Here is a 23,840-nt window from a genome sequence, read left to right as displayed (position 1 = left end):
TTAAGTACAAGTCAAAATAAGTTTATATTAGGTTGAGACAATCGTGCACTTCACAGTTTGTCGGTATGCGCACAGCTTTGAGTAACTGTGCAGGTCTTTTTGAGGTCTTTCATATGATAATAATCTATTTATATGGTTACTGCACTGGGTTGTCCAGTCTGATATTTTGTTTACAACTCATGGTCGTGAGCAGACATGTATGGTGAGAGAAGTGCTCAGGAAGATCTGCTCGGTTAGACTTTGTTACTAGCATCTCATATCTGAGTGCCATTGTGAGATGTAACGCGGCAAGCATAGGTGAACTAAAGGGAGGATTGCTGTGATGAACCCAATATAGGGAGCACATTATGGGTGTTCCAGCAAGTGGAACTTAAAATATGGAATCTGACTTTGCTTATCGGGGTTTTGCAGAGAGTTGCACTAGCTGATGGAAGTCACAAAGGGGATTTTCCCTGCAGCTTTCTTAAAGAAGGCACTGTCAATAAACTATTACATAGTTTATTTTTGACACCCTGCCTATTGTAACAAACACAATATACATCTTAAGCACAGCTCATGGCACTATGAGGCTCTCCCTAAAACCTTACACCTAAAACAAAGCATGCAAACATTTACAATTACTAGTGAAAACATTCAAGTAGCAGTTAGGTGTCACTCAAAATGTCATATGCATGATGTATAGATCCCACACATAAGCACACAGAAAATACAGAATAGTAATACATAGGCAAGGGAGTAGCCAGACAATGTAAATACCTCCCACTTTGAACTAAAGCTCTTATGGCACCAAGAAAGCAAAGTAAGTCATCACAACCCTCCCCAGAAGAGCTCTCTTGTCCAAGGATCTAGCCATTCATCCTTCCATCAAACCCCTGACCTCCACCATTTCAAATGTACTTTCTGTTATTTATTAAATCTTTCATCCACCATTCAGTCTTTCACCATTCATTCTGTCCTTCCATCTGTGTTCCCATCCATATCCAAACCTTTTCAACCATTTGCAAACCTATCCATCGTCTATTCTTCCATCCACCCTTTCACCCATCCATCCCTCCATCCACCCTTTCACCCAATCCATCCATCATCCATCCACCCTTCCACCCAATCCATCCTTTCACTCATCCATCCACTCTTACACCCATCTATCCATTCACTCATCCATCCAACCATTTACCCTTTCACCCAAGCCATCCTTTCACTCATCCATCCACTCTTCCACCCATCCATCCCTTCACTCCTCAATCCAACCACTTACCCTTTCACCCATCCAGTCACGCTTTCACTTATCCATCCATCAACCATTCACCCGTTCACCCAATCCATTCCTTTCATTCATCCATCATCCATCCACCCTTTCACCCAATCCATCCAGTCACTCATCCACCCACTCATCCACTCATCTATCCATTCACTCATCCATCCAACCATTTACCTTTTCACCCAAGCCACCCTTTCACTCATCCATCCACTCTTCCACCCATCCATCCATTCAGTCATCCATCCATCCATTCATTCACCCTTTCACTTATTAATTCATCAATCCATCCATCATTTCTCTCATCCATCCACCCGCCCATCATCCACCCCTTCACTCATCAATCCATCCTTTTACTGATCTATCTTTCATAATTGGTGGTGTGAAGGGTGGGAACCCCCAGGACAGCGCACACATGCACACACTACTGTTCTTTCACATCCCCTACTGCTCACCTTTACTGGCACGATCAAATCTTTTCTACTGCTGCCTGCAGTCAGTCTGGTATATTTCTAAATGTCCCTTGTATTTTTATTGGAGCTGTTTGTGTTCATTCTTGTATATAGACAGACATTTCTCTATCCCTCTCTTTCATTACAGACAATTAAAACAACAGATTGATTTACATTTATTAACAGTTTCATGGTGAGATAAAGCGTTGTCTGTTCCTTTCACACTACAAAATGAAATGGCACCGGAGAGTAACAAGACCTCACAATTAATCGAACACAAGCAGGTACATTTGTTAGAAGATACGCGTCTTCTTATCAAACAAGCATTTACAATGCAATGGTCTCGGCATTGGTAAAGTTAGAGCTATTGGCATTGCTCATGACATTATTTTTGTGTATGTTTTTGTTTTTAAAACATGTAGAGAAACGGCATTGTTGTTTACAATGTCAATAGCTTAATCAGTGTGTGTGTAGGTGGCTCTGTGTGTGGGTGCAAATGCAATAGGTCTCGCATTTGAGAGTGATTAAGCTATTGACATTGTAAATAACAATGCCATTTCTTTAACCTCTTCAGTGCCCCGCCCTTTCCCCGCCCTGTGCCGGCCGTTGCATTAGCGGGCGGGGTTCATGACGAGATAGTCTCGTCATGGGCACAGCGCAACCGCGCTCCATGACGAGACTTCCTCGTCATGGGCACTGAAGGGGTTAAATGTTTTAAAAACAAAAACATAAACAAAAATAATGTCATGAGCAATGCCAATTTTTCAGCGATTTCTAAGCACTGTACAGAACATGTCACTATTACCAAACGTTATGCTACAGAGTGTATCCAGCTCTGAAAGAAGGAAGGTTGTCAGCCCTGCCGAGAATTAGACGTGTGCACTGCAGATGAAGTCGGTATCAGCAGCGCGTGTTTCTCGCTCGGCCACCCTGTGAATCTTGGCTGCAGTCCGACATGGTGAAGGGATAAATACCCATCCCTCCATCTTCCCACTAGTCTAGCGTCCTCACTAGTCTGTACTTAGCACACACAACGCTCCGCAGGTTGGATTGTCCTGTATGGCGGGAGCGCCCACGCAGGCACACGCTGAAGGACCTTTACATAGACGAACGGTATTGGTTAATGCGCCCTCAGTGGCCTGCATTCTGAACTGTCGAGGTCTGGGTTGCTCAAAGGGCCGAAGAACGCATTCTCCAGGCTAGCAGCTGCTTCTTGCCGCCAGAAGTGTTTTTTTTAAATTTTATTTGGACCGGAAAGTCATAACGTTTTGTGAAGTGGGCGTTCCTAGATGCGACTTGAGCGTGCTTTTGCGTTGTGTTCTAAAGTCGTCCATAAAAATGCATAGTAAATGGTACAGACCACGCACCCGTGGCTGCTTCTCTGAAACTGTATTATCCCCGCTCAGTTAAAGAGGGGCAGACACTGTGCTAAGCTTGGAGAAAGCATTTGTGTTATTTTGACATTCCGTCCTTTTTATGGCGCTGATTTGTCAGCGGTCGATGCAAAGGCAGGCCGGTGTTGACTCTGTGTGAAGGATGTTTGCCTGCGGGGCTGGAGGTGGAGACCGAGTGGGCGCTGGGGGCTGAAGCCCCTTGCAAGGCCTGGTGCTGTGGAATAAGGCACTGTCTCACTGCGCGCCACCGTCTCTTGTGCTGCGCAAGTGTGTTACAATTGGGTGCAGTCTCGTGCCCCCCTCCGCCCCGTTTGCCATGTGCATGGCTTGTTGCCGTTGGCAACTATCTGTGCAGCTTCTGATAAGGGGCCGCCTGCTTGCAGGGGGTATGTAATGAAAGGTTCGTGCGCCGTGGGAGTGTTCATTGGGAGGGTGGGAAGCAATCCCGTCACTACACTTTAATAAATAGTTCTCATCTCTTTTGGGGAGCGGTGGAGGGGCGCCGGAGGGGCCGGTTTCCGCAGCTTCAAAGGAAGATATCCATGTATTAAACACTTCCAAGTGTCTGCCTTCAGCCAGGCCGCCCTCTTAGTGACAGTGTCGCACCCTGCCGCCAGGTCTCGGTGCGGGACCGACGGCAAGCCAGTGATGGGTATACCAAGACCAGAGACCCAGGAGCCTTTGATGTAAGGCGAGCTTCCTTGCATCACCCGCTCTCTTTTCAATTGGCCCTCACTCACCGTTGGACTTAACGTGATGGGAACATACTTGAACTAGAATTATGAAAACTGTCACACGGTGTTCAGATATAGAAAGTATCTAAGTTAACCCCATGGTCTGCCATGTATTTTCTCTGTTGTGCGACGTATTAATCGAAGAAACCCACTTATGTAAAGCGCTCTGATACCTCCGGGTCAGCCAGCGCTATATAAAACTCAATAAACAAACACTATCGGTGATTTCAATACAAATCGGACTCGATGTAAACAAAAAACATGCAATACATGCTAGGAGCATTATTCTAACAAGGCAGAGCAAAAAGCACACCACCGCCTTTCTCCGAGGCAGAGCAGAAATGCCTCGGAGAAAGGCAGCGGCATTTTCGGATTCGGGGGCGTGTTTGTCTTTTCTCTCCTCCAGCCATTGGCTGGAGGAGAGAATGAGACTTCTTGCAAAAAACACGCCCCCGATCCGAAAAGGATGGGGCCTGATCGGAATGACTGACCTCTTCTCCAATGGCTGGCCAGCATTCAAGAGGCCAGCCAATGGAGAACAGGGGAGAAGAGGGGCGGGTTCAAGCCCCTCTTCTCCAAGTCATTAAATCTCGCGAGCGAGACTGCGCAAGCGCAGACTTCGCTAGCCAAGACCTAAAAAGGGCGAGATTATGCTTTCAACTTTACGGATCCCCTACTTGCATTTTTTCCAGGACCGAAACCCCCCAGGGTACTCCCACTGCCTTCACTGTGTCCGGTGTCCCCCAACTGCAAGAGGAGACTGCTTTTAACCCCGCAGTGCTCTTCTGCTTCTCCTACCATGTGTCTCATATTTAAGCTTCCACTTTGAACTGTACCTTCGGCTCGGTTCCTCGGTGATTTTAAGCTAAGGCGCTTTAGAGGTTCCAGGGTGGGAAGTATGGTTTAGCAGCTCAAACTGGCCATTGTCATTCTGTGTGTGACAATCAGCCACAGACAGAATGACAATGGGCGGGAGGGGGCTTCTCTTGTGCTCAGGGGAGGAGTGCGAAGCGCCCCATCAGGGAGTTGAGGCCCCTCGCAGGGAACAGCTCTGCTCCCTGCAGGGCCCAGAATTACGGACAAAAGGCGTCCGTAAAAGGGATCCTCACGGACAACGGACGTGAGGTCCAAATTACGGACGGTCCGTGAAATTTACGGACAGTTGATCACCCTAGTAATGCAGTATGGAATACATGACAAATGGTTATTAACGGGCAATATATTGCTCGGTGGTTCTACCTGTGTAAGGTTGTTTGCTAATTGTTTTTTGCCCAATAAAAACATTTAAACCTAAAGGGAAGGCTGTGGAATGTTCCATGGCATTCCCTCACCCAACAATGAACCTGGCAGGCTCATAACACAGTCTCCATTTTGTCAGCCACCCATTCAAGAATTTCAAGATGGATTCTTGTCCCCAAACAGTAAAGCACAACACACACACTCCACGATCACACTAATTCATTCATGCAGAGTAGACAGACACTCTCAATACAAGAAGTAAATAGATAGAGTGTAGGACCCAGTTCAGGGGGACTAAGCAGGCCGTTTTAACAAGGGAAGCCAGTAGGTATCGCTCCATTAAAGACCCCTAAAATTCAAGAGCTTTAGGCATATCTTGAAAGAATACATTTTTCACGTCATTAGATCTTAAATCAATCTGTTATTAAATCTGGCTATATGAAAGATGCAGGCATTTGACTACTTTTATTACACTTAATTTGGCATTTTGCTACACCAGAATGCTGTTTTGTTTACCATTCGCAGGGTCTGTGGTTCAGAAAAGAATGTTCATTCTTGTTGGCAACTTGGAAGAAGTCATTGCTTTTCAAGACGACACTTTGATTTTTGCAGAAAATGTAGATGTACATAATCAAAGGTGAACTGAAGTACTACAAATTGCATAAGACATGGAACTGACTTTTCAAATGAAGAAATATACATTTTAAGCCAGTGAAGTGGAGTAGTTTGGACACACAGTCAGACAGGATGGCATTCATCTAAAGCAGAATCTGTTACAATCTAGTAAAAAGAAGGAACCGCCTTACAAGAAAGATCAATTAAATTTTTTAGGCTTATGCAAGTTTTGATCTAGGTTTATGGACTCGTTTGCACTAATTGCAATGCCTTTAAACCCATTTTTGTAACTTCCAGAATCCGGGATTATGCCCCCAAGCACAATCTGAGCTCCAAAATATATTGGAGGTCCCTACATTCAGCAGGAAAAGACTGGGGGGATCCAGGTTATCCAAGCCTACCCCTGGCTTTTGGAATTCCTTGCCCCCTAACTTCAGAGCATCAACTTCCTCTGCTAGCTGTAGGCCTCCGTTGAAAACCTGGCATTTCAGACAAGCGTATGGTTAGGATCAGAGGTCCCTCTCGCTGCTCCGCTTCTAGCTCCATGAAACCTTTTTGGAGTATGCGAGCTTTATAAATATGCTATAACATAACATAACAGCTTCTCAAAAAATCGGAGAAACTTCAATGGGCTGGGGAACATCAGAGGGTCTTTGAAAACTTTAAGCAACTAATGTTAAAAGCACCACCTTTAACTCCTTATTATCACTGTAGGAAAGTGAATTATTCTGTGGTGTGGGTGTGGACATCACCTAGTAATAATGTCACAATCTCTATCAGGCCCAGTTAGGTTCTTTAGCAAAAACCCTTAGCTCAAACCTAGGTAGATGTGACACAGAGCAGCCAAGCGTAGTTAAAGAAACAAGTGTATAGCATTTAGAAGTATCAAAACAACGTAAGTAAGAAACAAAACACAATAAAAAATACAGCACCACTTCATGAAAATACAGTGAATTTTATCTTAAATTAAACACTAAAATGACAAGAATCTATCATGGGGAACCAGAGATATAATTTTTAAAAGGTAAGTAAATTCTTTTAATTTCAAGTAAATCTTTGTAAATGAAATCGTGGTCCTGAGCAATCAGTTTAGTATGACTGCTAATCCTCTTGTGGTATGGCCACAACAGGTCGTGAGGCAGTCACAGGGACCACTTAGGTCCAGGGAGACCTTTACCTGTTGGGTCCAGAAGCCTCAGGCTCCTTCACCTGCATTACAGTTTTAACAAAGAAGTGGTCCTGATGCTGGGGATGCAGGATGCTGATGATGCTGGGAAATGCTGAGGATGTTGAAGATGCTGGAGCTGTAGAAGAGAGGCAGAGAGTAATCTTGGTGCCACTCCAGGGTCCACGAACTTCAGGGCCCAATTGTGAGAACTGGATCTTAACTACACTATCAAAAGAAAGGCTTGCAATTAGAATATACTAATTGCAATGCAGCAACGTTTATTTGTCTGTATTTTTTCAGTCCTGGTGGATTGATAACTGTCTGGTCATATAAATAGCTAAGACTACGTTTTCTCTCTCATATGTGACTAAGGGCCATATCCACAAATGCATTTTGCATTTCCTAATGGTGCGATCAACCATTTTGGGCTGCTAGGAAATGCAAAATGCCATTTCGGAATGTATGAAAGGTATTTACAGAATTGCAAAATGTGATTCCTACCTAGTAGAAATCATATTTTGGAAATTGCAAAATAGGAAATCGCAAATTGCGATTTCCAAATTGTGATCTGCTAACTGCATGTACAACAGATTTCTAAATTGCAACTAGTCACAAAATGGCCATTTAGGAAATACTATTACCATTGAATCGGATCAGGTGGAAACCAGGTGCAAACAATCAATAGGCACCCAAAATGCATCAGGCTCTTTCGCAATGGTGGCTTTCCTTGTTCTGGCCAGGAAGATGAGGATTTTGGCTGGTGGGCAGATGAGGAGACAGGAGAAGATACAAGGTGAGGGTCACCCTGTTTGAACAGACTGAGGAGGAGATTATTGATGGATACAGATTGAGTAGTCATGTAATACTTGATTTAATTGCTGGGTTACAACCTCACCTACAGACCCCAACACTCAGAAGCAACGGTATCACACCACATGTGCAAATATTTTGTTGTCTACACCTCTTAGCTTCTGGCAGCTACTAAGGGGGTCATAGCAGTGGTGGGGGCTGTCACAAAGTGCCTTTTCACGTTCTTCCACAGGTTTCTGGACATCATGGTGAGCAAAGTTAACCAATATATATTATTCCCCAATACCTCCCAATTATTGCAACACACCAATTTGGTGTTATACAGGGTAGCACAGTTCCCTAATGTCATTGGATGTGTTGATGGCACACATATTGTCATCTGTCCCCCTCAGCAACTGAATATGTATACAGGAACATGAAAAGCTCACACTCACTCAATGTGCAGGTAGTGTGTGATGCCTCCTGTATCATAACAGACCTCGTGGCCAGATTGTCAAGATGCACCCACAACAGCGGAATACAAAATCGACTGTCACAGGGTGCATTTGGCAATTGTTTTCTACTAGGTAAGAGAATTGCAGACTCAATTAATACAGTGGCCGGGATGTTGTGTGTAATGTGTCCTAATTGTGTTCCTTGTCATGCTCTTAAGGAAGCAGAGCATATGCCTTACGCCCCTGGATATTCACACCATACCACATCAGTGTTAGTAGCCCCTTCGGCTGCTATGGTTCTCTGACACGTCTGGGCTGTGACCTGTGAAAATGCAAGTAAATAGTTGTTCGGATGGGTACGTTTTGAGGGTCCTTCACCTCTTCCACGTCACTTAGCCATTCTGCTGGCTACCATCTCCTTCGTACGAGACCTCATGTCATACCACCTTTTGCGGATCTCTGAAATGGTTCTCTGGGTGACTCCTAGGGAGTTAACCTTCTCCAGGATGCTGGTCTTGATCCTTGTTTTTTGGCTCTATAAGACCGTGAAGGAGGCCTTCCCAAACAGTAGGTCCATAAGGGGGGCACATTCTTCCATAAGTAGCTCCAGCTACTTTTTAGAGAAAATGATCATCCTCTTCCTGGTCCCAGAGTCCTTGTTCCCATCCTCCGTAGCCATGGTGTTATCCGGGAATGGTGTGATGCACTGGCATTGGTAATGTAGGAGCACTCCTTCCTTCCAGCACCTTCCTATGTCTCTGGGTTGTGGCCACTCCCTATATTTGTAAACTTCCTGGTCTGGCATCATAATTCTGCATCCAAAGAGTTCAGTTTTCAAATTTGTGATTTCCTATTAGGAAATAGCAATTTTGTGATTTCCTATTTGCAAATGTGAATCTGTACTAATTGCTATTTGTGGAATCAGCGTTCACATAGATACTGTTTTGTGATTCCCTAATATTGATTTCTAAGGATTCGCTATTTGGAAATCACATATGGCCCATGTTCCCCAAGTGAACAACGGTTTTGTGCAAAACACTTTTCCTGTCCTGCCACAAATGGGTCCTTATTAGGTTTCGCCTAAACAGTGCTTGAGCTGTGCTTGTGAAATCTATTGTATTTAATATATCATCCCGCCTTCGCTTCTTATTTTCCTTGTGCTTATCACTTTACTTTTCCTTGTTTATATTGGTTTTAGGTGTTCTATTTCCTGTTCTTTCGTGTGTGTTTATCAGTTACCCATCGACAAAGTACTGGGTTCATCCGATTTGGTGGAACTTTTTTTAAGTGTCTCAAGCAACGATCTAGAAAACAAAATAAAAACAGGAGCTACACCCTTGCTTTAAAGTGCTGTGGGCTCAGCATGCTGTTATTATCTCCCTGGAGATCCTCCGACTTGCCTTTTATTCCTTCCCTGTGCTCTGGACAAAGCATGCACTACTCAGCGACCCCAGGCCACAAGCCGTCACCCACTTGAGTGTGTTCGCCATTGCGTGCACTCCACCATCTCCCGGTACACAAACACGCATCCTCTTCAGTACTCGTTTACTCTGACAATGGGTCAATCAACTTCTGCCACCAGCTGTCTTCACCGTAAATTACAGTATTACTAACTTGCACATCTTCTTTAAATTAGACCACTTCAATTCCAAGGCTGATACACCAACCTCTGCTACTTTTTTTTAATGTATTTTTGTAATAGGACGCTTTTTGTTAGGTTTTTTTGCAATCATATGCAGGCAATCTATAGAGGCTGGCATTTTCACTTTAAATTATCATTCCATATGATTTAAAAAAAAAAGAAAACAAATGCAGTTTTGTCAAGTCCAGACCTATTGGCCTGGACTTGACTAATAAGATGTTTGGAACTGGTCTGTAGTTAGAGGACTCATCGCTCACGCTTAGCTGATGCAGGCCTGCCCACTGCGATGCTCCTCGTAAAGAGGGCTCTTCCACAGCCCAAGTCATCCATGAGCTGCCTTTGTGCCTCTCGTTAACACCGTGCTTGGATGGGATCAGGTTCACATTTTACAGTTGTGAGGCTTGAAAACCATATAAAAGTGTTCAATTACGGTATCTGTACCTACTTTGGAGGCTCCTCAAAATGAGGATGGCGGACCAGCTGGCAGACTCCAGCCAGCCTCAATTACTCCCGCAGTCTGTGATCGGGCACAGTAGAGACATCAATTAAAACCTACCCTACTGGCGAGAGGGTCACATGGCAAACAATGGTGTGTAAAACCGTAAGCTCCAGGGTGTTGTATTGTTTTGTCAGCCGTGGATGCAGGCTGTCAACACAGAATAGCTGGGGGAATGCGTGATGGGCACTGCCCTCTGGAACCACGTGTGCACAACACATGTTTTAAGTTCACATGCTGCTGTGACGCTCACTGACCGCTGTCAAGGACTTTAACAAGCAAACATATGCGAGGAAGAAACCATCTCCTTAGATGTTACCGGATAATGTTCTAAGCCATTCCTTAGCCGCATTCAGAGAGCAGGGCTGTCTTCTATCAACACTAGCCCCGCTTCATGTAACGTCATTAATGCCTATCACCGCTGAAACACAGTGACATGGACAGTCCTCTCGGACTCTGCCTTGCTCCATCATAGCACAGCATTACCAGTGTCCTTCGATCCTAACTTTACCATATCAGACTTAAGTCCCCATGAACTCCTGACCTAAGAGTCCACGTCCAGTCCTGGCATACTCGCCCATCTCTCCAGGCCTGGCATTGCCAGACAACCACTGACACAGTACCTCTCACTGCTCCCACAACTATCATTCATACCCACCTGTACTTTGTCCTTCAGTGGGTGGGATGCTTTATATCTCTGATACCACGGGAAGTTTCCTGTAGAGAACGAAAGGTATATTTTCTCAGAATAGCGCCTTTTTACACTATAGTAACCTGTAAAAGATGCATTGGCAAAGCTAAACGGTCTGGCTTGTTAGGTAGAGCCTACCACACACCACAGCTGTCTGGTTGAAAAATACATGTTGTGGGCTTACCAAGAACATAGAGGGGATTGCAGCCCGCCCATTGCTCACAATTGGCTGGCTTTAATGTCACTCTTATTTTCCTGCTTCTTATTGGTTGGCTTGCCTCCTCCATCTTGTGTCTGTTGCTTCCCTGGAGCATTGTCAGTGTACATGTTACCTTCAACTGCTTACATTCATACAACTACTTCTTAAGTCTTAAGCACTCTACAAGAGTGTGTCTATTGCCCAGCTGCCTCCCTAGTACGCTTCTGCTCCGTGTTGCTATCTCTGACTCATGTTCTTCTCCCCGTCCACCTTTGTGATGCCCGGGTGGGCTTCTCCCCTGCACTGCTTTCTCGTCTGCGTGTTTCACCCCCAGCTCCACATTGCTCGCTCTCTCCGGCCTGCTTTTCTCCCCGAATTGCTCCACGTTGCTTTCTCTCTCACTTTTTGCTTTTCTTTGCCTCATCCGCAAATTCCGCGTTGTTTCCCGTCCACCTTTTTATTTAAAGAGCAAACGCGGATCAATAATTACAATGGCACCTTGGTCCCTTTGTAGAAAATAATGTGGGCAGCCAATCCATAGGCTTTTTAGGTCTAGCTGAGCCAGAGCATGCGCTGCTCTGCGAGACATTTAGTGTACGGGTTTCCAAAGTGCTGCCACAGGCTTTTGGTGGCCTAGGGCTTGCCTTCACGCGCGCAGCCGCCATCTACCTCTCTTCCAGCGTAATCACTTTCATGTGCTGCTGCGCGCGCATCACCAGCGTGTTTTTTTTTTTTTTTAAACATTACTACAAGCTTCCCGCGTCGCGCGGCCAATGCTTGTTTTATCTAAGGCTCAAAGTTTCTTTTCTTTTAGTTGTTCAATGTTCTAGTTTTATCCTACACCCCAAACACTGTACTCATTTGCCTCTGAGCGTGTGCTGGTATCTAAGGATATTACATTTTGTTGTATTGTCTGTCTGTGATTTTTTGGGTGTCAATATCTAATATTTGACCATTCTTGAGAGCTCGATCTGGTTTCCTCTGTGTCACACCACCAAGAGTTCCCACACTTGAATACAACACAGTGCCTGCAGAATTCCACGAGATTTACATTACAGTGAGATTGCATGGTTCTCGTTTTTGCAATGCTTTTCTAAGGTGGTAATCTGCTGGCAATTGCGCACTGCATGTCTTTATCCTGTTGCATGTATTTTTGTTTCTATTGCACCTCTGAGCAGGAGGGGCTGTGTGGTAAGTTTTGTTAAGAAACACAGGGGTCATGAATCACAGTTTATTTATATCGAGGGTAATCACAATTGGCTTCTTTATATACAATTTATTCATCATGCAGCATGGCTCCTGCAGCCAGGCCTCGCCCCCTCGTTTCATGCCCTCAGAGGCCGCCTCATCCCCCCTCCCCTGCAGGACCCCATAGTTCAGCGGAAGCGATAAGGACATTCCTGACATAGCGATACCTTGAGGCGCACTTTTAATAATCTGCCATCGCCCTTTCCTGCCCCCTCCACCTTCAGCAGGGCCTCCTGACATCCCACAGCCTCCCTTCTCGCACAGCCAGGTGCCCAGCAAACACCCCAGTGCCAATCAACACACACCCAGCTATACATGGGCAGGCACTTTCAGCCACGGAGTACCTACACTCACTGAATTTGAAATGGAGACAACCAGGATTTATCAGCAGTATGCAGTACTTTTACTGGGAAAGTATCAGCACTTACCAGTAGCAAATAGGTATTCCCCTTGATACCTTTCCAGGGACTGAGGACTGCCACTGAGCGGCGGTAGCCCTTCATGGAAGCAGGACGTATTTTCCATTTCAACAAAGGGTGCAAAAGTAGCCGGATATTTTATTTTGATATAGACTTCTTAAACTTTTCATCTTGCAAACTTTACCAGATTAAAAAAAATTATGAACATTCAAGCCATCAGACTTCACAATATCACACACACACACAGGCCTTTATCCACCATACCACTGATACCCCATAATAATGTGATCTGGGGTTCCCAAGTGAGCACCACTCAGCATCACTCAGAAAAGGTCAAAATATAACCAGCCTGTTTAAGCCTTCCATGACCATTTCAGGACACAGAATACAAAATTGTATTTTGTTTTCAAGAATAGATGAGTTTAATTCTCACCGGCACTCACACATTGAGCTCAAGGGGTATGATTGATTTTATTCTTTAAGAGTTAATGTCAGAGAGTGCTGTCAATTGGTTACAGAGATTATATATATATATATATACACACACACATTCACATATATATGGGTGAGCGTGTCTAAGGGGAAGATGGAGATCTATGTGTGTATGTTTGTGATGGATGGAGATGTATGTGTTTTGGCTAATAACGTTTGTTTATATGAGTGGTGTATTTTGATGGCATGTTCTCATGCTTACCACAATAGCTATCTATGAGAGCCATCGTGGCCATGTTTGATGTATGCTGGGAGATCTGTCCAACATGTTCTGTTAGACGTCAACAGTGACATCTTGCTAGAAAGTACTGTTGGTGTGAGCGTAGTAATGGTAGCCAACTATATGGCACATCTGTGCAATTTTGGGTGTACGCAAGCTGGTTTAGCTAATGCATTCGGTCGTAAGTTTCTGTATATTGCCACCCACCATAGCATTCGTTACCGTTTGGGTTTCTTGCTGGCCCATAGGCATCTACTGAGTGCAAATTTAGCAAGAGAAGTAGCAAACTGCTTTCTGTGTTTACATCAACACAGCATAATCACAGAAATCCTGAGCAGGCCACGAACAATACATACTGCTGTGCATCTGTGGCAAATGAGTCATACCATTATAAATCACTGCAATCAATGGCAGAGCTGTTCTCACCCCACAAATCCGAGAAACATGGGGGTGGAGGGGCTCAACTAGGCTGGGCAGGCAGAAGGGGTTCGATGTCCTCGATACTGCAACCTGGTGGGTGCCTGGTTTGAAGCCTCCGGCTCTCTCGGATTTCTTGCTGTGTGGGGTGTCACCTTTATGCATCGGAGCGCATGATCAAGACTGACCCACCCATGAGAACGCACTTCTAGTCAACCCGAAAGTGCGTTGATATGGGTGCGTCTATCGTGATCCTGGGGCTGCCCAAAGGGGGGAGATGGGGGCTATCAAGCCCTCCGGGGTCTTCGTAGTTCACTCTTTAACTCGCCCTCGGATGCCACATGATCGCCACCAACTCTTACCTTTAAATGTGTCTGTTGGGGTGCGGTGTTCGCAATGAATTTGTTAATTCTGTGCTTAACAGGTTGTGTGTTAAATTATGGTGGCAATTTCCTTTTTAGTCGTCAGAGTGGATGAGGTTATTATTTCTCCAGTTAGTATTTTTCATGCTTTTGGGCAACTTTATCTCTCAGTTTGGCATGTGAATGCCTTGCATGAACAATTTTGCCCCTAGTGTAGGCCACTGAGGGAGTTGGTAGTTTTTGGGAAACTGAACCTTGAAGGGGAGCTCATGCTTCTGTGCCCAGTGTCTCCAACCTAAGAGATCACAAAATGCATTATTAGAGTGCCTGATGAATTGGTATGTACATGAGATACCTTAGATTGGGCATGATGAGAAGAAAGAGATTATAGCCATTATCTATTAAAATCAATGTAAAGTATTTATTAACAAGCATTGGCATAGCCAATAGGTCTCGCTTTTGGTACCTTATAAGTATTTAGTTATGCAGCACAATATCCTTGGTGCAATAACATCAACTGTTGCATGGCTAAAAACTTATAAGGTCCCAAAAGCGAGACCTATTGGCAATGGCAATGCTTGTTATTCTTCTTCTTTACCCATGCAGCACATCAAGGATGATGTAAAACATCTCTAAAAAACATAGGTGAAGCCAATAGGTCCCAAAGGTGAGACCTATTAATTTTGCCAGTGCTTGTTATATATAATTGAAAGTAATTCTTCACTGATTGACAAGTAAGTTTTGTGTGTGTTGCTTGTGGATGGCTGTGTGAGTAAATGTGACGAAGAGTAAATAGTTGGCAGGGTGCCTGACTGCGGCAATAATGGGTGCGTGAATGCATGAATGAATGGTTCAATAGGTGAGTGCATGAATGAGTGAGTGTATCGATAGATGAAGAGAGATTTATCACCATTATGCAGGGTCAGATTTGCGTCGGGACTCATTAATTGTGAATACATGTTTAGATTTGCACTCAGATGTTGCAAGTGCTGGGTCTGAGTTCCACCACCTCTTACAAGTTTTAGCTGCATAGTGACACTTGCACTATTGCTCTTTTTGTCATGAGCACATGGTTAGATTTACACCAAGATTCAGTAATTCTGATATGTGGTTAGATTTACCTTTTCACTCAGTACTCGTTAGTGCATTGTTCACATTTATACCATCCCTAGCAGTCAAGGCCGGCATGACACGCGGGTGGGGTGGGGGGCGCCCCGGGGAGGGTTAATTTAGAATAAAAAACTTACCTTTGCTGTCCCGGTACTGAGTGGTTGCTCCCGCGTTTTACTCTGCAACAGGAAGCAGACAGCTTCCCTCCCCTCCCCTAAACCAAGAAAAATGCTGCAATGGCAGCGTTGAGATTGGCTAAGACGCCCGCACAGGCGTCTATGGGGAGGCCATTTTCTCCATGTAGGCTGCATGCAGCCTACATCGAGAAAATGTAGAGTGCGCATGACTGGTGTGGTCGGCCCCTGAGGGCCGACCAAACAGTCAGGGCCCACAGCATTGGGCTAGCCACTCCTCCCCTGCCCTCGAGCAGGCCCGCCCACCCGCCCGCTCTAAATCAAACCCTTTCTGCCTTCTCACAGTGCGAAAAGCAGAAATACCATTTTATGTTTCTGCTTCTCGCACTGCGAAAAAGCGGTGGGGCGACGCTCCTCCGTCCACATGACGGAGCCGCCCCTGATCACTAGCCAACCTTCATGAGATGCCCAGATTTGCAACATCACTAATTTGCATGCTGATATCATTCAATTAATAACTTTGGAAGAACAAAAGGAGTGGGTGTTAGGAATATACACAGTTAGTAAGTAAAAGGTGAACAGCAGGTGGTCTAATCTCCAGGCATGTCTCATTAGCTGCTTTATCATGAAGCCAACCCTGTTCCCATTGCATGCACCTCGCGTGTGGCACTCATGTCTGCCGCAGGGCCCAGGAAAAAGCTGAGCACCCAGATTCTATTTCCCCATGCAGGGCCATGCCCAAAAACACTAGGTACAGAAACCATGGCTGCCTTGACCACTGCATTTATTCCTCTGAGGCTTTCTACGTGGCTAGGATGCCTGAATGATTCCAACTTCAGGACCACAGAATGCAGAGACTCTCCAAATAAAGGTTGGAGTGCTGGCTAACCCGCAGGAGTGGAGTGCCTTCCAGAGAAGGAGGACTGCCACTCCTGGTGCAGCAGTGAGATCAAGAACACCTCATTTGGCAAACACCATTGGATTCTGGGGGAAATCCCCTTATTTTAGATTCCCACCCTGTCAATGTCAGGATGCAACCATTATCTTAGACGAGGGGATTCTGTTCTGTAGTCCTCACCATCTATCCACATAATGTAAGGTTGTCTACACACTCCCTCCTGCACTCCCACCTGTCCGTTCAACGCATGTCTCTTTGAATATAAAAATAGGTAATACATGCTGCTTTTCTTTTAAAAATAGGTTTTTATTTTGTAGATTGATATTTTAGAACTGTCGCTCGTTTAGTCTTTATTTGGTTGTAAATTCTGAGTTCATGTTTGTGGTTATACTTAGCTACACCCAAAATTTGCTCATTTGAGAAGAGATGACGCAGGAGTGAGTACTTTTGTTAATAGTGCAGCACTTCACCGGTTGGAATCCTTATACTGCCAGTGTAACATTTTTCCGTTAATGCATGTTTTCATTCAGCCACATGGGTCAGTGGACACACACCATGACATTTTATTTGTCGCCTATGTCATGCATTCTTAAATATAGTGATTACCGAAGTGCATTGCTGCACCTTGTTTAGACATAACAAAATGTGCACTGGATTTCAATTGGTTGATGGTAGTTTCTGGCTTCCATGAGAAACCGTATGACAGTTTCGTTTTTTTCTGTGCACTCTATTTTCACTACTAATCCAAACTTAACTAGGTTCGTTGTGTGCTACTGCATCTGTTACACTGTGTCTAGCAGTGCCAAAATAGCATACAAATCTACATGAGTCGGGCAAGCCAGTCTGCGTTTTGATGAAATCAAGATGGAATCATGAATGAATGAAATACTTATTGAACAAAAATGAATGAATAAATTCACGGAACAATAATTTTTGGAGTATGGTTTTTTAAACACATGGAACTGAGTTAAGAAACGTTTGGTGTCAAGAAAAAGTGCGCACATCCAAGGGACTGGCTTGCCTGACCCATGTAGATTTGTAGTCCATGAGAAACCACCATAGGGATTAATGTGTTTAAAACTGAATACTTTTGCTGGCTGCACGTTTTTGGGTCATCCGATGTCTCTTATTTAATGTCCTTGTGTCAGCATGCATTTTTTAGTTTTGCCTGCACAGCTCTTGCGCTGTGCTTGTTTGGTTTTTCCTCCGCCCTTTACCTAATCTCCCCATAACTGCACCCATTCATTTCAAGCTTACTTGTCTGGGGGAATGTTTACTTTTTCTTCGTCCTCCGCCCTGTACCGAATCTACTTGGGTTTATAGTGCCACCAGTAACAGCACAATATATTGCCTTTCTCAATAAACAAGTCATAACACTTTCACGGAGTTTCAGTAACTTATTTTGCCCATCTGCTCACCAAGCTACAACTTACAACAAAAAACTGCTTAATATTAATCACATAGGCGAAACCAATGCTTGTTGCACAAGTGGCGCTGCATGGACAGTCCTCTATGCAAATCCCTTGGGTTCAGCACGAGCAGTCCAGTCTTTGGTGCAGCCTCTCTAGCTGGGCCCCGTGATCCGCAGGGTAGTCACTTCTGGGCATAAGTGGAGCTTTACTTTCATGAGTGGGTACAGCAGGCACAGTCTTCTTTGCCAGTCCCTTGAGTTCAGCAGGTGCAGTCCGTCCTTGGTGCAGCCTCTCTTTGCTGGGTCCACAGAGCAGCAAGGCATTCCTTTTTCTGTCTTCTTGCTAATCCAGCAGTGGTCTGAAGACTGTGGGTTTGGGGAGCCATTTTTTCGCCATGGTCTTTTTTTTGTGGGAAGGGATAACTCACTAGACAATGGGCAGTAACTTGCATGAACAATTTTTCTCCATTTTCCCCCACAGGTGTTCCGTCTTCCACCTCTCTTCTCTATGTTCTTGGTACGTTGTATTTATTTATTTTTCTATAGGTGATGGAGCATAGTAATGTATAACTTGTAAAAACTACCTATGTAATGGAATGGTTGTAGCTCATGACAATCTACTTAGGTCTTGTCAACTTTACCTTGTGGGTCTAATTTAGTGTTTAGATTCATGGGAACTGACAGCTGAAGTGCAATTCTAACCAGAGTTCTTCGCAGGCTGGCAGCTGGCTGCTAGTCTGGGACCGCAAAAAAAGGTTTACCCTTCTACTTCACCAACTTTGTAGCTATCATTACCTCTGTGTCCCTCTGTGTTCTCGACCCAGTCATTAAACAATGAGGATTGTCACCAACCAAAGGATAGGAAACAAACCCACCCACCCTCAGCTGGGTGCCATAATAAAATAGCATTCCCTCAGCACTACCTTCCTGTTTGGTGTCCTGAATGGTGGGACAAGGACCAAGAGTGCTGAGGTGGTTTCCGCGTTTCGGCCTGCAACATGTACCAGAATATCTATCCCTGCTGGGTTAGGGGAGAACTCTTTTACCAGCATAGGAGTGCCATGCTCTAGAGAGTATTGGACATGATCCCTATTCACTGCATGAGTAAGCCAATTACATTTATTGTAGACAATCCTGTCTGACAATCACAAGTTTTATAACTCCTGCAAAATGTGTTTTATGCCTGCTTATCTATATCTCTCTCAAGGGATTAACTGTTGTGGTATCACTTTGAAGATGTGACCACTGACTTGGATAATTTTAGAGTACCAGTGCGGAAGTCGGGGTTGCGCATTCATGAGGGCTGTCTGCAGTGTCCCGGGTTTGTGCATGTGCGCTAGACGTTTTTTTGATTGCACTACTGGGTTACCGGCTTTGGACAGAAACATGTTAGTTGCTGCCAATACTTATACAGGTAGGATGCTAGTTTTAGCCGAGTTGTGTTGCTTTGGTGATTTTTTTGTGATTACTGGTGTTCTGACTGCAGCTTATATGGGAAAGCATTTGCATTAGGGAAGGGATTGCTCGTCTTCCACTTCTTCGGTGAGTAGATCCCTATCACCTTCTCCTCCCACGAAGATGACTAGAGGTTACTCAGATGAGGACATATTCAGGAAGCTGATCTTGGAGACATTGGTCTCCCTAAAAAAGACAAAGACAGGAGATACCTCTGAAAGGGCTAGGGAAGAAAGCATTTATTCGGACCTTCGGGATCAAAATGTTGGGTAGTTCCCCACACCTCCTTCCTGAATAGAAGGGGAAGTTTATTTCTAAGGATATTTTGCCAGAACAATTGAATCATATTAAAGACAATATGGGGTTTAAAGATAAAGATATGGTTGAGTCATCCAAATAACTTATTCTAAGACAGTTTAAGAAGCCTGCAAGTGTTGGGATAGCAATTCATCAGCTTGTTATGGATGTTGCCCTCAGTGATTAGAGAGACCCTGAAAAGTTCAATTTGGCCAGGTTTATGGCAAAACTACATCCTGTAAAGAGCATAGAGGAAAGACTACCAAAAACTATGCATGTTGATTTTGTTGTTGCTAGCCTGGTTGGTATACCTTCGATGAGGAGGAAAACCTCATGCATGAGAGAGCCTGCAGAGAAGAAAGTGATCACTGCTCTAAACATGGTTTACTCCGGACCTCAGTTTGCTCTTTGTACTGACGTTTATGGGGCATATACTGCTCAGTATCTTGTTACTGACTTCATTAAATTGCAAAAGGGTCTTTTGTTTTCCAATCTCTTAAAGCATATGGGGAAGCAGGTAGAGTTCCTCTCAAACATTCATGTGATGTTCTACCTCTGTCTAGGACAATGTTTCAAGAGATCAGTGGGAGGTTTGGGTAACACTACATGGATCTTTTTGCATCAGGAAGAATGTTCTTCTCCCTAGGTTTTGTTCTAGGTTTCCAGAACAGGAAGCCTGGGTAGTGAATGGTCTATCTCAAAAATGGCTGAAGAAGCTGATGTTTGACTTTCCTCATTTACTTTTAATTCAGAGGTAGTTGTGGACGATTTGGCAGGAGAGGCTCATATAGGGGTGGTTTACCCCTTTTGCCCCAGGAGAACCTAGTTGCTTACAAAGATAGCACTTCAAACTCATTGGGGTCTATCTCACTTTCCGTCTCCTATCAAGACATTCAGTTCTGTCCTAACTATTATCTCACCCTATCGGTTAAGAGGGTGAATGGCTGAATCTTAAGAAGTAGGGTTTGCCTCTACATTTTATTAATATGGCACAGGGATCCAGAAGATCATCTACTCTCAAATCCTACTGTACATATCGTGGCACTTTTGAATCTTGGTGTTCTTCTCACAACCTTTCTTCAGTGCCCTATTCTGTTTCATCTATTTTTCAATTTCTTGTGGATGAGATTAATAAACATTTGTCTATCTTTACTCTCAAAGTACAATTGTATGCAATAAAAAAACCTTTCATGAGGCCAATGATGTTATGAAGTAGGCAGAACTTTAACTGAGGAGAATATTTAGGAGTTTTGCCATTTCTCAACCAATATCTCATTCTTCAGTTCTGCCTAGGAATCTCCCTTGCTTTAGAGCTCTCCAGCCCCACTCTTTTGAATCATTGGGGTTAAATGTAATTAAATATAATGGCCATGCCTTTTACAGAGCTTTGGATTAAACATGAAGTGCTGGGCGCATACTATTCCAGTACATTACCCAGCTGAGGGTCGGTGAGGTTAGTGAAAGCCTTCCTGTTTTGTTTCTAGCCCTGTGATTGGTGATAATCCTCATTGTTTAATTACTGGATCAAGGACGACTACAGCCCTGCTAAGTGCCACGCATGTTGCATTAGGGTAATGTTAGACCTGTCAGCCCTTTGGGTGGTCCCTCCTCATCATTATTTATTTTGTCCCACTTTTGCCTCAAACCCTGTTAGTATTTTTTTCCTTTTTGGGAACCACCAGACTTTTTAGTATTGATGCAGATTCACGGAGCCATTTTATCTACCCCTGGAACTTCTGTCTGAGGGCCTGGAGCACAAAATGGTGGCCACCCATTGTCACCTGTGACATCACTGGAACCTACTAGAACCTTCTGCAACATTCTGGAACCCTGTGACAGTTGGAGGCGGTTTGGAATGTTGGGAAGCTAAGCCAGAGTTGACAGTTGGAGTGGGCAGTTGCCACCTGACTGGTGAAGGGAGAGCAGCAGAAACCTGAAGGAAGAAGGAGTGAGGCAGCAGGGGTGGAAACTTGTGCCTGGAGTGGGGTCCATAAACCCACCCTTGATACTAGTCCCTACTGACTGAGCCCAGCCTGGAGCCCTGTGTGGGAGAAAGCAAGAAAAACCATCTTAAGGACCTGGACAGCAGGAACAGGCCTTAAAAGTAAAGAACAGCAAATACCTGACCTGGTTACTGGTAACTACCTGAAGTCCGACGTCGAGAAGCCTAGAGACCTGGAGCCCGAGGTGGAGAAGCGGCCCTGACTGGGAAGCAGACGTCGTACCCGGAGCCGCCAGAGGTCGAGAGAGGGCGCCGACGGAGGTCGTGGAGAGTACCAGAGGTCGAGGAGGAAGTCACCCGAGGTCGAGTGAGCGGCGTCGACGGGGGAGTGAAGTCCGCCCTCCGGAGTCGCCGGAGACCGAGGTGAAGCGTGCCGGAGGTCGGGAGTGGAGATCGCACTCCGGAGTCGCCGGAACCTGAAGAGAATCGTGCCGGAGGTCGGGAGTGGAGGTCGCACTCCGGAGTCGCCGGAACCTGAGGAAAGGAGCACCGGAGGTCGGGAGTGGAGATCGCACTCCGGAGCCGTCGGAAGTCGACATCGAGCCAAGACTGCCCGACGTCATCGAACCGGAGGTCGACATCAAGCCGAGGCCGCCGACATCGAACCGGAGCCGGCGGAAGTCGACATCGAGCCAAGACTGCCCGACGTCATCAAACCGGAGGTCGACATCGAGCCGAGGCCGCCGACATCGAACCGGAACCGCCTATCGACGTCGTCAAGAACTGACATAGCGCCGAGGCCGCCGACATCGAACCGGAACCGCCTCACGGCGTCGACACGACTCCAGCGGCGTCGGAGCTTCATAAAAAGGGCAGTAAGTGGAATAGAGGGCGCCTAAGGCCCTGTGGAGCCCTGAGAGACTATCCTAGGGGCTAGAGAGGTGCTGGAACCAGCTTGATTGTGCCAGGGGTGAGCTGAGACTAATACAGAGGGGTTGTGTAGTGTGGGAGAGCCAGATCTCTAGATCCCCCCTTGACCTACCTCAGTTTAGGCCTCAGCCTTGTCCAAGCCAGGGAGTATACCCCTCAGGCCATCCACCTAACCACAAGCTGTGACTGGGCCAAATCAGCCCATAGTATTTTAAATGTGATCTGATTTTACAAATGTCATTGTTGGCTGATATTATTTATTGAGGGTACTGTATTTATTGTATTTATCTAAGTTATTCCGGTGATGTATTTATTGTCCTGAGCTAACTTATTCCTGCACAGTATTTATTGCCTCACAGTATTTATTTGACCTGATCCTATTTATTGCACCTGTAAAGTGTTATTATTTATTTGACCTGCACTTTGTAAGAAAAAGCCTTGTGTACTGTGATTGTATTATTATTTATTTAATCAGCAACTAAGAGAAAAGAAGATAAAGAGATATATTTTCAGTATAATTTTTAAGGTGTAGTGTCGTTTTTGGAACGGATGCACGCATGGTTATTGTGTGGGTATGTCGTATGCTTAACACGGTGCCTGACCCCTGACCACTCGAGCCAAGCTACCACAGTGTATGTCCGGGAAGACCCCATTACCACCCTTCCGGTGTGGGAGTGGGGTTTTTCTAACAGGTAAGTTCCCGCATTACTGTAGGAGTGGCAATTTGTCACAGAAACAAGATGAAGAGACAGCTAAGTGGGATACTCTAATTCCCTGCCTTGTTGTGGATGGCTCTACTGTTTTAAATTAGCTATCAGATAGTGACACCTAGTGGTAGCCAGCTTTATTGGCCAAAACAGCTGTAAGAGCTCTGCTGACATATGGGCAAGCTTAAAGTTCTTCCTACCCGACCAGGTCTGAGAGTGTTCCAGAACAATGTTGCAGCTGCTGGTAAGAGTACTGGGCCAAGTTGATGGGTCTGCTTAACACTTGCTGACCGTAGTGTGTGCGTGGCAAAATAAATCCAAAACATTAATATTTTCAGGTCCAATTAAAGTAAATGAAAACAAATTACATATCTGAAATTCCTCTACCTGAAGGTAGGAAATGCACTTGAATGAGAAACACTATATTTTTGCAGGGTTACTGTTTTGCTGGCAAGGCAGTGGTTGCCAAGTGGCCTTTTCTTATGTGATTTACACTTTCTGCACGTTCTGACTTTTCAGTCTGATTGATTACATATTAACTGTGTGAGTTGGCTACAAAAAATGCTGGTTTAGAACGTCCTCCCTTCATGAGATCACATACCTTTTTAGTGTCAATGAATATGAACATGTTTTAAAACAGCCTTGTGAATTGCATTCATGTGCAGGAGC

Source organism: Triturus cristatus, chromosome 4_1 (assembly GCF_964204655.1).
Source record: "Triturus cristatus chromosome 4_1, aTriCri1.1, whole genome shotgun sequence".
NCBI lineage: Eukaryota > Metazoa > Chordata > Amphibia > Caudata > Salamandridae > Triturus > Triturus cristatus.
Note: the sequence above shows the minus strand (reverse complement) of the source record.